At 44.7% G+C, this 13,183-nt stretch overlaps 1 protein-coding gene across 3 annotated transcripts in view; it reads right to left on the bottom strand.

Annotated features, from left to right (window-relative positions):
* Positions 1-13,183, bottom strand: part of KIFC1 (kinesin family member C1) — a gene marked incomplete in the record, with an annotated part of 1,304,428 nt that overhangs the window by 848,049 nt on the left and 443,196 nt on the right.

Below are 13,183 nucleotides of genomic sequence, written 5' to 3'. Positions count from 1 at the left end.
TACACCGAACAAGGAGGATTTGTCCACGTTCAGATTTCAGATCTCCATGGAACACAGATCAGTTGCACTTGCAAGACAAAAGCAGACAAGGATAAAGACAAATTTATAATACAAGGAAAAGAACACCTGAAGCAGTGGAGGAAATGCACAAAAGACAGAGTAAATAAGATCTAGCTACAATGGGCCCACTGTTCTGGTCATCTCTCAGTTTAATGGATTCCATATGATAGCAAAAGGCATCATGGAGGTCAGACTACTTCACCACCACTGCCCCCCCCACACACACACACACACACACACAAATCACCCAGGCATTACTTAGTATCATAATGGAAAATATTTATCATAATGGGAAAATATTTTTAAAACTGGTGCAATATAGCTGCTGAAGTTAAGAAATTTGCTTTAGATTAGAGTGTGTGTGTTTTTCTAAGTTATAAAACAGAATTCCAAGTTAAAACAAAAGTTGCCACCACCAGGAGTCATACTTCAAGGACATTTAGAAAAAAAACAGGAAATCTCAAATCCAAAAATTTCATTTATTCATTACTGCTAACAAGCTGGCAAAGAAGCTGAGAAAAGGTAATCTGCTACATTTCTACAAGTCACTGAAGAAGCCTTACATTCAATGAAACTTATTTTTCATAAAGAGAAAATATAAATAGTAATTATAGTGTAGATCAAGAATTACTTGAAGAATGCGCTATTTATTCACCATCTCTTAATTTACAAGATTAGACGTTCCTTCAGAGACTACATAAATCCTTAAATTACTGAGTAGAAAAATAAAACTAAACACTAAAGTCAGTGAGTAGCATGATTTACTAAGAAGACAACAGATCCACACTACCAATACCAGAAACGAGAAAAAAACTTGTGCAGAAGCTGGTGTGTTGGGTTAAAAAATATGACAAGTAGGCACAAAGGGGTCTATATTAGATCACCAAACGTCTAAAAAAGCGAACAGTGATTAATCGACCCTATGTAAGAAAGTTTACAATTTCGAACTGTCAGAACAGCGATTTTTTTCCAAGGGGAAAAAAATCACTGTTTCAACCAATAAATAAATAAAACACTTTAAACATTACATTAAGTGGGGAGCTTAGCCCCTCACACACCCCCATGTGGGAGACTGTGCCCCCCGCACTTAAACATACCAACTCAGAGACCACACTACAGTGCCGAAACGGCAAAACAACGAAGCGGCCAAGCAAATTCTTTCCCAGAGAAAGAATTTGCTTAAAAGCCGCTTCAATATTTTGCCGTTTCAGTCTTTTGAGTTCAACCAAGACGCATTCGAAAGAATGCGTCTTCTAATAGGGAACCAGCACAAAGTATAGTTAACAGTGAACAAGTACTCAGAGTGCTCCTGCAAATGGTGGCATGGGGACATGAAACACATGCACTGGTCAGTGCTAGAGTTAGGCATGTACCTTAGACAAGTGATCCTACCCCTTCAGGGACAAGTACCACCACACTTCAAATATCTGTGCGAAACCAAGGGCCTTAATCACAAATGACTGGAGTCATGAAATTCCTTCCCCCTGTAGTGCACTTGTCTGAGTTAATTGACCCTTATGGGCATGGTACAAGATCAGCGAGAAAAGCCCTCAACCCCAGGTACAATTAGTTATGCGTGACCAAGCAACTTAAATAGATGTTCCCTGGATCAGACTTGTCACAAGTGTGCACTAATCAACTGCCAAGAGGAAAAGCAGTATTTGCATCATAAGATGCACCTCTCAAAAAGGGAGGAGACACATCCTACATGCCTCTCATTGTCCAAAAAGGATAACATGTGGAAGCTTGAAAGTACAGTTGTGTACACTTACCATAAATGTAGATGTTAGAGTGTATTCACTGTTGCAGTCATCACCTGTGGGTTATCCCTGCTGTAATAGCCCTCGGCTCGCTCAAATACCAGACTCAATTTTTTTTGCGTTAGCTGCAGTCGCCTGTAGTCCGACATCAGGTCGGCAGTGCTATAAAGCAAAGCAGCCGACGTCATTACATCAATTTTTCTTGCCCTAACCCATCAGAAGCACAAGGAAATAAGGAAAATTGGTCCTGGTGGCTAAAAGCCACCGTGGGAAGCATATGTCCCCCTAGGGGAAGATGCTATATGGGGGATGGGGGAGGGAAATCAGAACTGCAACAGTGAATACAATCGAACATCTACATTTATGGTAAGTGTACACAAATGTACTATGTTCTTTGTGTTTTACTCTTGCAGTAATCGCCTGTGGGAGGATTTCCAAAGCTGAGGAGAGGGGTGGAAGGATAGGTTAGGAGTCCTAGGCATGGGTCAGCAAGCCCTGCAGAACTGTGGAAGCAAACCCTACCCTAGCCTTAGAAAAAAGAGGTAGGTGGTAATGCTTTGTACAGAGGTCCATGTGGCAGCTTCCAAGATGTCCCTGGTGCGGATTCCTCTGAGGAAGGCTGTGGAAGTGGGGGGAGGTGCCCTAGTGGAATGGGTACGCATAGACTTAGGGGGGTTTCCCATGCAGTCTGTAGCAGAAATGGATACAGTGCGATATCCATTTGAAAATGGTTTGTTTGGAAAAAGGCTTCTCCTCTGCCCTAGGGGCAAAGCTGACAAGTAGTTGGTCTGTTTTACTGAATGGTTTAGTATGGTCCAGGTAGTATCAGAGTTGTCTGTGCAAGTGTAATGAGTGTTGAATTCTTTCCCCCTTGTTTTGAGGGTTGACAAAGAAGGTGGGTAGGTGGATGGCCTGGTTGAGGGTCACATCAGATACCACCTTGGGCATAAATGAGGGGTTAGTCCTCAGGAGAGACCCTGTCTGCATGGAAAATGATGAAGGGTTCAACAGCCATGAGAGCCTGAAGTTCTGGCTGAGGTGATAACTAGTAGGAAGGCAGTCTTCCAGGAGAGGTATTTAAATTCTGTAGAAGCAGCAGGTACGAAAGGAGGTAAGGTTATATTTTTTTCTAAAACATAATTCAGGTCCCAGCGTGGAGTGGGAGGCCTTCTGGAAGGTCTGATGTTAGAAGCCCATCTGAGGAATTGCTTAATCAAAGGATGAGAGAAGAGGGGTGGGTCCGAATTGTAATGGACAGAAATGGCTGAGGCATGGATTTTAGGGAGAAAAAGGCCACTTTTGAGCAACTCGGCTAGGTAATCCAAGATGAGAGGGATGGAAGGATGGGAGGTACTGGCCCCTTTGGACTGGCTCCAGGAGCAAAATCATTTCCATTTCCCTGCGTATGATTTTCTGGTGCTGGGCCTTCTAGCCTCTGTGATGATGTCTAGGACCGGTTTGCTTAACAGGGATTCCTGGTTAGCTTTTAAGGTATAAGCCATGCTGAGAGACTGAGAGTTTATGTCTGGGTGCAGTATCTTCCCCTCAACCTAGGTCAAGAGGTCTGAGATCAGGGGAAGCTGCGTTGGGGGCTGTAAGGTCAGGCTGTGCAGTAAGGGGTACCAATGCTGTCTGGGCCAATCTGGAGCAATAAGGATGGCCTTTGGTCTCTCCTCCCTTATTTGGATCAGTACATTGGGAATAAAGGGCAGAGGAGGAAACGGGTACACAAAGAGGGAGTTCCAGGGGAAGGTCAAGGCATCCACTTTCCACGCTAGGAAGTGATACTCCCTGGTACAGAACTTTTGCAGCTGGTGTTTGAGTTGTGAGCCAAAAAGATCCACGTCCAGAGTCCCCCACTCCTGAGTGATTTGCAGAAAGATTTCCCTGTGGAGCTGCCATTCGTGAGGGTCCAGTAAGTTTCTGCTTAGGTGGTCTGCCAGGGTGTTGTTGACCCCTGGTAGGTATTGGGCAATTAGGTGTAGACCCATGGAGGTTGCTGTAAGCCAGAGGCTCATGGCTATCCTGCACAAGAGGTAAGATAGGGTCCCCCCTGTTTGTTGATATACCACATTACTGCGGTGTTGGTCTTTCTTTATAAGGCGAACCCCTGGCTTGAGATGGGATTTGAAAGATGTCAGAGCCTTTTGTACTGCCATCATTTCTTTCTGACTGATGTGCAAGTGAAGCTGCTGGGCAACCCAAAGACAGTGGGTGCACCTGCCCGCGAGGTGAGCGCCCCAAGCAATGTCTGAGGCATCTGTGGTGATGGTCTGGCCAGCAGGGTGGAGGATGAAGGGAAGACCCTTGTTCTTGCCACAGGCCTCTGCCCACCAAAGAAACTCAGCCCTTATACATGGGATCAGAGGGAGAGAAGTCTCTAGAGACAGAGTACTGCCACCAAAGGTTCTTTAGATACCACTGAAGTTTTCTGATTTGAAGCCTGGCCAGAGGAATAAGAAGGATGGAAGATGCCATGTATCCCAGGGCTTGCAAGAACTTCCTCGCGGTGAGATGACGTCTGGAAGCCAGCTGGGTAAAGTAGAAAGGCAGGAAGCTCTGCTTTTCTGGAAAAAGGGAGGCCATTTGGGATGCTGTGTCTAGCACAGCTCCCAAGAAAATTATCTTCCTGGTGGGGCTTTGCTTTGATTTCTTCTCATTGATGGTGAACCCTACTGAAGTTAGGAGTGATTTGACAAAGAGAAGGTCCTGGAGCAGCTTTTCTTTGCACTCTGCCGGAATGAGGCCGGAATGAGGCAGTTGTCCAGGTAAGGGTAAATCTGTATACTTCTCTGTCTGCAGAATGCTATGGCCGGGGCCAAACATTTTGTGAATACTGTGGGTGCAGTAGATAAGCCAAAGGGCAACGCAGAGAACTGAAAGTGTTGTGATCCTGCTCTGAAGCACAGGAATTTCCTGCACGATTCCCTGATGGGGATGTGGAGGTAGGCATTTTTATGTCTAGGGTCACTAGCCAGGCATTTTGTTAGCATAGGCAGCAGCTGCTGTAAGGTTAGCATTTTGAATCTGGGGACCACCAAGGAGGTGTTCAGAATGGATAGATCCAGGATGGGGCACCAAGTGCCCACTTTTCTGGGAGCAAGGAATAGTATGGAATAAAAGCTTTCGCCTGTTTGATCTGAGGGGATAGATTTTATTGCCCCTGGGATATGAGAGTTTGGACCCGTTTCAATGTCTCTGCCCACTGATTGGAGGTAAGTCTGGGCACCCTCTTGGAACTGGGAGTTCGCTAAAAGAGTATTTGTATCCCTGAAAAATGATCTTTAAGACCCATTGGTCCTTTGTTACAGAAAGCCAATTTTCTCTGAAGAGGGAGAGCCTTCCTCCTAGTTTTTGATGAGTGAAGGTTGGGCAGAGGGGGGAGGGGGAGTCATTGTGAGTGTTTGCCATAGAAGGTTGGCTTAGAACTCCCTGCCTTAGAGATAGAAGAGGTCCATTGTTTGCTTCTCTGCTGGCCCTGGGATAGGGGCCTGGATGGTCTGTCCCTGTGGGGCTTACCTTGGCCCTGTCTGCTGGGCACAGGGAAGGACCACTGCTTAAGAGGGAAAGTTCATGCTGAACCTGGGAGGTTGAACCTGAAAGAAATATTTTACTGTTTGCATAGATTTTGCTTAGTCTTCCATCTTTTTAAGCACCTCTTCTGCTTTTTCCCCAAACAAGCGCTCCTTATCTAGGGGAGCATCAATAAGTTTAGACTTGACATGATCAGGGAGAGGTTGTCCCTTCAGCCAAGCATGTCTCCTAATAACAGATCCTGTCACTGCTGCCCTGCTAGAGGCTTCTAGGGCATCATATCCACATTACAAAGAGTGTTTGGCCACTTGACAAGCTGAGTACAGTAAATCTGCTAACTCTTTTGAATTGGCACAGTCAGGAAAGGTAGCAATCTTCTGTTTTAATAGTCCCAAAAGTGTGTTGTTGATATTTTACCATATGGAACTGACAATTTGCGTGCTCTGATAGCTAAGGTTGCAGAGGTGTATACCTTTTTACCCCATCTGTTTAGAGTTCTGGAGTCCTTGTCAGAAGGAAGAGGATTCTTGGCAGAACTAGTCTTAGCTCATTTAGGTCCCTGTGCAATGACCTCTGGGTCTGCAGCAGGATTTCTGTACAGGTATTTGTGAGAATCCAGTACTCTGTAGTACCAGTCAGGTTTACTGGGAGCAGGAGGGTGGGTGTCAGGGGCTAAGCTGGATTCATGGAAATCATCATCCATCACTTCTAAAAGAGGGGGGATAAAATAGGGGGGGATAGCCAGGGACCTTTGCTGGGGCAGGTCCAGAAACTCTCCAAGTCTTTTCTTAGACTGTGGGAAGTCCTGACATTCCCAATGGAAATGTTCCCTGAGGGAGTGAAGGGTTTCCCCAAAGGAAAGGTCCTCTGGAGGGAAGGCAGAACGGACAGATTCCTCTGCATCTGAATCCTCATAAGCAGTTAAGGGATGCTGTTCCTCTTCAAAAAACTGAACAGTCAGATTCCTCAGAATCCTGTTTTGTTAATTTCTGGAGAAGGGTGCCTTTTCCTTTTGGAAGTTGTGGCCTGACTACCCCGGATAAGGGAGATGAGATCCTCTGCCATTTTAAGCATTTATGCTTGGGGTGGTGGAGCAGTAGCAAGATGGTGGCTAGTAAATTTTCTAGGAGTGGCCTGGCTTCTAGGCCTGAGAGAATCCGTCTGTCTGAGAGAAATGGTAGTCGGATGAGAAGACATTGGGTTTTGTCTAGATTTGGTAATGCGAAAGGCCTCTTCTGAAACCAGTGCCTGAGTTGTGGCTGCAGACCCAACAGAGGCAGAGACAGCCAAAAGCTCAAAAGATGAAGATTTCTGCTACATACTGGACTCCGAAAGGGTCTCGGTAGAGGCCTGTATAGATATCGAATTGGGCATCAGGGACTGCGAAAGCGTCTCATTGAATTTCGGAGGACTGACGACCTGCTTAGCAGTAGAGTCATCGGAAGGTTTAGCCTTGTGTGGTCTGTCTCTATCTTTATCTGTACGTTTTTTTGCAATGTCCACAGATTGTTGGCTGATGGATGCCATATCGGAATGCAAAGTCGGAATACGAAAATAACTGTCTACAAAAAGAGCTCGAAGGCAAATGTCTCTCGCGTTAAAGAGGGCACAAAACCAACAATGGGGAACATCGTGGTCTAGGACTAAACAAGTGACGCAGTAAGAATGGAAGTCTCAGTGTGGGATTTGCTTTCCACAGGCGAGACAATTGTTAACTTTTTCAGTCATCGGATAGTACAAGAAAAAAAGGATCCCCAACTGGGTACTTAGCTTTAGACGTTTTCAGCTGAAATTCAACTTCTGGTAGCAACCGACCGGCACTCATGCGAACTGCTTCTACTACGGGCTCCACGGCAAGAAAGACCGATGTAATAACGTCAGCTGCCTTGTTTTATAGCACTGACTACCTGACATCAGTCTACAGACTACTGCAGCTGACGCAAAAAAAACATGGACTCTGGTATTCGGGCCGGATGAGGGCTACCACAGCAGGGATAACCCACAGGTGATGACTGCAACAGTGAAACACAAAGAACATCTTTTATTAGTTGGACGACAAGCTCAACATGTGTGGGACCAAAGGGCCAATTCTGAATGTGATTTGCCTCCAGGAGTACTTGAAAACAAAAGAATAGTACTAGAGAAGCAATCATGGGAACCATAACATTCCTTGCTTACAACATAAGTAGATGCACTTAACAGTTCTCTTCTTCCATTTTGAGCAGTAATAGTGCTCATCTCCTAAATCAACCCAGGTTATTGTACACAATAACCCTAGGGAAAATTTGGATTTATCCATCCAGTCATAACAACAGCCCTTAAAGAAAGGCAAGACAATGCTTGACTTGTATTACAGGACAGGAATTCACCAAGTCAGGAAAAAAGAAGTTATGTCCATACCATAACGCTCCATCTGAGTAGTTAGACTTCATTCTTCTGCACATATGGGTATTCGGATCCGAGCTGGCAAAACTTTTCAAGCATCAGCTCCAAGCTCCTCCCCTACCTATATTACATCACTTCCTCCCATCTAGCCCCAGATCGAGTTTCCTGACACTAAATGGCAACATAACCACAATCCTAAACAGGAAAAACCTGAAGAGTGAGGGGGATGGAGGGAGGGAAGGTGCAGAAGAATGAAGTCTAATTACTCAGACGGAACGTTATGGTAAGGACATAACTTCTTTATCTGAAGTAGTTAACTTCACTCTTTCTGCACATATCGGACAGAGTCCCCAGCTACTAGTATCCTGGGAGGCCCTTATTAAAGGATATTTTTGAGCAATGCAGAGCCAAAGGATGCTCTCCCTCTAGAAATAAGATCCAGTTTATAATGAGAGATGAATGTGTGCAAATTGGCCCAAGTCGCTGCCGCACAGATATCGTCTAACGGAACTCTTGACCAAAAAACTGCAGAAGTGGCCATTGCCCTTGTGGAATGAGCCTTCAATACACTAGGAGGAGATAAACCTTTGGCCTTATAAACTTGTGCAATACAGAGAGTGATCCACCTTGCTAAGGACACTTTCGAAACTGCTTTGCCCAAAAATGTTTTTTAAAAAAAGAGACAAACAATTGATCCAACTTTCGGAAGGGTTTAATCCTATGGAGGTAAAAATGAAGCGGTCTATGGACATCCAATAAATGAAGCTTAAATTCGCCTCTATTTTGGAAATTTGGGAAGACGACTGGCAAATTTATAGATTGATTAATATTGGCTGCTGAGGCCACCTTGGGAAGAAAAGGGTTCGTACGCAGCGAAAAGTACAGTTTTGTACCTACCATAAATGTAGATGTCCGATAGGTATGCATCTGCAGTCATAACATATGGGTTGTCCTGCCTCAGGCAGCCCTTCAGTCGGCCGGATTCCAAAGACTGGGTCTGGCCTCGGCTGATGTCGCACTTTCCCCGACGTCAGAGCTTCTGGGGTATAAAGGCATCAGCCAACGCCATTTTCCTCAGTGTTTCTTGCCCCAGATGCCAGGTGCCCTCTAGGAAGGCTAAATTTGGATAAATGCAGAAAAGTTCCAAACAGTAGCAAATTATATACATATATATATATATATATATATATATATACAAACAAACAAATACACCATAATAGATTCCCCCAGCTAGCTGAAAGAGGGGTAAGCACCCTAGGAATACCACAGAGGGGAAGGAGGGTGGGTAATCCTGACTGCAGATGCATACCTATCAGACATCTACATTTATGGTAGGTACAAAAAGTACAGTTTTGTACCTACCATAAATGTAGATGTTCGAGGATCCACATTGCTGCAGTCCTAACCATTGGGTAGTCCGCTGTCCAGTCGGCCCGAATACCAAAGTATATGGCTGACGTCGGTCAAGGCGCATTAGACTGACGTCAGGGCGTCAGGGTACTAATGCGCATGACCGACGTCATATCCTCAGTCTTTTCTTGCCCCAGATGTCAGAAGGCCCTAAAAAGACAAGGCCCAAACCAAAACACCAACAAAAACCCTGCACCAAACATATATACAATATATACAAATGCACAAGAATATAGCCTAACCCACACCACAACCCCTAAACACAGAGGGGAAGGAGGGAGGGTAAATTGGACTGCAGCAATGTGGATCCTCGAACATCTACATTTATGGTAGGTACAAAACTGTACTATGTTCTTCATTCCACATTGCTGCAGTCCTAACCATTGGGTAGAATCCCAAAGCAGAGGTAAGGGAGGCTGGCAAATCATAAGGAAGCAGGAGCTGTCAACATGCCTTGCAAAATAGCTGTGGCAAAACCAGCCCTAGATTTAGAGTAGAGAGGAAGGTGGTAATGCTTAGAGAAAGTATGCACTGAACTCCAAGTAGCTGCCTCCAAAATATCCTTAGTTGCCACCCCCCTGAGAAATGCTGTTGAAGTGGCAGTAGCCCTTGTGGAATGAGGCCTAATCCCAGCTGGAATCTCCTTGCCATGATGAGAATAACAAAATGAAATGCAAAACCCAATCCACTTAGAAATAGTTTGCTTAGACACAGGCTTGCCCTGAGAAGTCAAGGCAAAAGAAACAAACAACTGCTGAGACTGCCTGAAATCCTTAGTCCTGCTTAAATAATAACGTAACTGCCTATGTACATCTAAAGTGTGCAAAATCTTTTCTCCCTTGTTTTGGGGATCTGCATAGAAAGTATGCAAATGAATAGTTTGGTTTAAAGCCACACTAGAAACCACCTTAGGCATAAAGGAAGGATTAGTACGTAATGATACTCTATCCTTATGGAAAATCAAAAAGGGCTCTACTGCCATAAGGGCCTGCAACTCAGAAACCCTTCTTGCAGAAGTAATGGCCAACAAAAAAGCAGTCTTCCATGACAAGTATTTTAACTCAGCAGTAGCCGCAGGCTCAAAAGGTTGTAGAGTAAGTTTTTCCAACACAAAATTGAGATCCCAAGCCGGAGTAGGAGCTCTACGTGGGGGTCTTATATTCTTTGCCCCTCTAAGAAACTGCTTGAACAAAGGATGTGAAAACAATGGTGGGTCACAATCATAGTGAGCTGAAATTGCTGCAGCATGAATTTTAATGGAAGAGAAGGACAAACCTTTGTCCAATAACTCAGTAAGATATTGAAGAGCCACACTCAAATTAGGCTCAGAAATCTCCAAATTCTTTGCTGCACTCCAAAATAAAAATCTCTTCCATTTTTCTCGTACACTTTCCTTGTACTAGGTCTTCTGGCTTCCATAATCACATTTAAAACTTGTTGAGGAAGTTGAGACCTGCTGTGTTTCAAAACAGAATATGCCAGGCTGTTAGATGAAGAGATTGAAGCTTGACATTGAGCAGGTGACCGTCCCTCTGAGATAACAGATGTGGAATCAAAGGTAAAGGCCATGGAGGCTTCCTTACCAGACTCCTTAGAAGTGGGTACCAGTGTTGCGAGGCCAATCTGGAGCTATTAAAATCATCCTTGGCTTGTCTTGTCTGATCTTTAGGAGCACCTTTGGGAGAAGAGGCAGAGGTGGAAAGGCATACACATGAAGATTTTTCCAACTGAAAGAAAGAGCGTCCACTTTCCAAGCTGTGTGATGAAACCCTTTGTGCAAAACTTTGGCAGCTGGTGGTTTAGTGGAGAAGCGAACAGATCTATGTCTGGAGTTCCCCATGACACTGTCAATTGCTGAAATACATGAAGATCCAGTTTCCACTCGTGGGGATCCATGATTTGCCTGCTTAACACATCTGCTAAGGAGTTCTGTGCTCCCGGCAGAAACCTTGCCTGAAGAGTTAGTTGCAAGCTGAGCGCAGTTTCCCATAAAATCATTGCTTGCCTGCATAGAGGATAAGAATGTGTTCCCCCTTGTTTGTTGATGTACCACATGACAGTTGTGTTGTCTGTTAGAATCAACACCTGCCCAGGAAGAAGTAACTCCTTGAAAGCCATTAATGCAAACTGGACTGCTAACATCTCCTTCATGTTGATATGTAGATGCTGTAGTCTGGCAGGCCACTTGTCTTGTATCCACTTTCCATTTAGATGAGCTCCCAAGCAATGTCCGAGGCATCTGTCGTTAAATCTGACTCGCCTCTGGCGGGTCACAGAGAGTCCCTTGTTTAGGTGACATTCCTGAGCCCACCACAAAAATTCTTTTTGAATGCAAGGTATTATTTGAATGACAGTGTCCAAATCCTGGCAGTGCTGTGTCCACACATTTTGAGATACCATTGCAGCTTCCTCATATGCAGTTTGGCATTGGGAAGCACCAGAATACAAGATGCCATGAACCCTAAGGCTTGAAGGACTGTCCTTGCAGTCAGCCCGGACTGAAGAGATAGTTGATGGAAGTAACTGGAAAGATTCTTTTGTTTGTCCGGGGTTAAAAGGCCATCTGGGCTGCTGTATTCAGTCTCACACCCAGAAAGCACATGTCTTGAGAGGGTACTAGACTGGACTTTATTTCGTTCACAGAATACCCTAGGCATCTTAGCACTGCTATGACATATTCCAGATGCTGTAGAAGGTCTTCCTTTTCTTGAGCCAGAATCAGGCAGTCGTCCAAGTAAGGATAGATTTGAATTCCTTTCAGCCTGAAGTAAGCTATCACTGGAGCCAGAACCTTTGTGAATACTCTGGGCAGTAGATAAGCCAAAGGGCAATGCAGAGAACTGATAATGAGAATTTCCAGCTCAGCAGATACTTCCTGCAACTTAGTCTTATAGGCACATGAAGGTAAGCTTCCTTGAGATCTAAAGTTACCATCCAATGATCTTTGCCCAGCAGAGGTAAAAGCTGTTGTAACGTCAACATCTTGAACTTGGGAATGTCCAGATAAGTGTTGAGGATAGATAAATCCAAAATTGGTCTCCACGTGTTCCCCTTCTTTGGAACTAGGAACAGGCGAGAATAAAATCCTAGGCCCCTTTCTGGTACAGGGACTGGCTGAATAGCCCCTATTTGGAGTAACAAAGAAATTTGCTTGTGAGCCTCTTTCCTTTGTGGAGGGAGCGTCTGGCATGCCTTTGAAAGGGGCAATGTATGGAAATAAAACCTGTAACCGTGGTGAATGATATCCAACACCCATCTGTCTTGAGTGATTAAATCCCAATTTTCTTTGAAAAGAGACAGTCTTCCTCCCAAAGGAGCTGCCAGGCGAGAATCTACTGGCAGCTGAAAAGGCAGGTCATTGGGTCTGTTTACGAAAGGACTGACCCCTGCCCTCACCAGAAGTCTGAGCAGGTGAACCCCTGTTCTAGGCCTAAAAGAACCTTGAGCTCTGCCCCTACCACGTCTAGACCTACCCCTAGACTGGGAATCATAAGCAGGATATGTCCATCCCTTAGTAGGCCAATTTCTACTAAACTTGGTGGCTGCACCTGCAAAAATCTTTAACAGTTTGCATAGACTTAGCTTTGTCCTCCATTTTCTTTAAAACTGCTTCCACAGGCGAACCAAATAACACATCAGACTGTAAAGGAGCATCCAAAATCCTAGTCTTAACATGCTCTGCTAAATTCTGATCCCTCAACCAGGCATGCCTGCGAAGAACAGAACTAGTGGCAGCCACCCTCGAGGAGGCCTGCACAGCATCAAAACCACATTGCAAAGAATGCTTACCCACTTGTTCAGACACATGAACTAAATCCAGCAACTCTTTACACTCTATACCTTCCGCCAAAGCATCCACCTTAGATTTCAATTGTGAAAGGAGATAATTTTGATATTTTAGCATGTGAAACTGACAATTCAACGCTCTCATGGCTAAAGTGGAAGAAGTATACACTTTCTTTCCCCACCTATCCAAAGCCCTTGCCTCTTTATCAGTGGGAACAGGATTTTTAACAACAGAGGCCTTAACACCC

The sequence above is a fragment of the Protopterus annectens genome, chromosome 9.part0 (genome assembly GCF_019279795.1).
Source record: "Protopterus annectens isolate FY-2018-M chromosome 9.part0, PAN1.0, whole genome shotgun sequence".
NCBI lineage: Eukaryota > Metazoa > Chordata > Ceratodontiformes > Protopteridae > Protopterus > Protopterus annectens.
Note: the sequence above shows the minus strand (reverse complement) of the source record. Positions and strands in the feature narration are given on the sequence as shown.